We start from the raw sequence: 332 nt of genomic DNA, 5'->3' as shown, positions 1-332 counted from the left end.
TTTTTTTTTAAGTCAGAAAACTTACTTTTGGACTTTTTGGTACTTATAGAAATATTTTAGATGTTTTAAAATGTTTCATTTGACAACCTAAACAGGATATCTCTCATGAATGACTTTATTATCTGATAGCTTTCATATTTCAATATCTCTATCAATATTTTCAAACTAGTATCATGTTAAATATGAAATATTCCAAACATACAGAAGAGTTCAGAGAATAACAACATCTAAGTATCCATCAACCAGAAGTAACACACGATAAACTTTTTCCATAGCTATGATTTTCAGTTTTTACATGGGACATTTTGTTTCTGGCCAGAGACTCTATACTG

Source organism: Sciurus vulgaris (genome assembly GCF_902686455.1).
Source record: "Sciurus vulgaris genome assembly, chromosome: X".
In the NCBI taxonomy this organism is placed as follows: Eukaryota; Metazoa; Chordata; class Mammalia; order Rodentia; family Sciuridae; genus Sciurus; species Sciurus vulgaris.
This window is presented reverse-complemented; position numbering follows the sequence as displayed.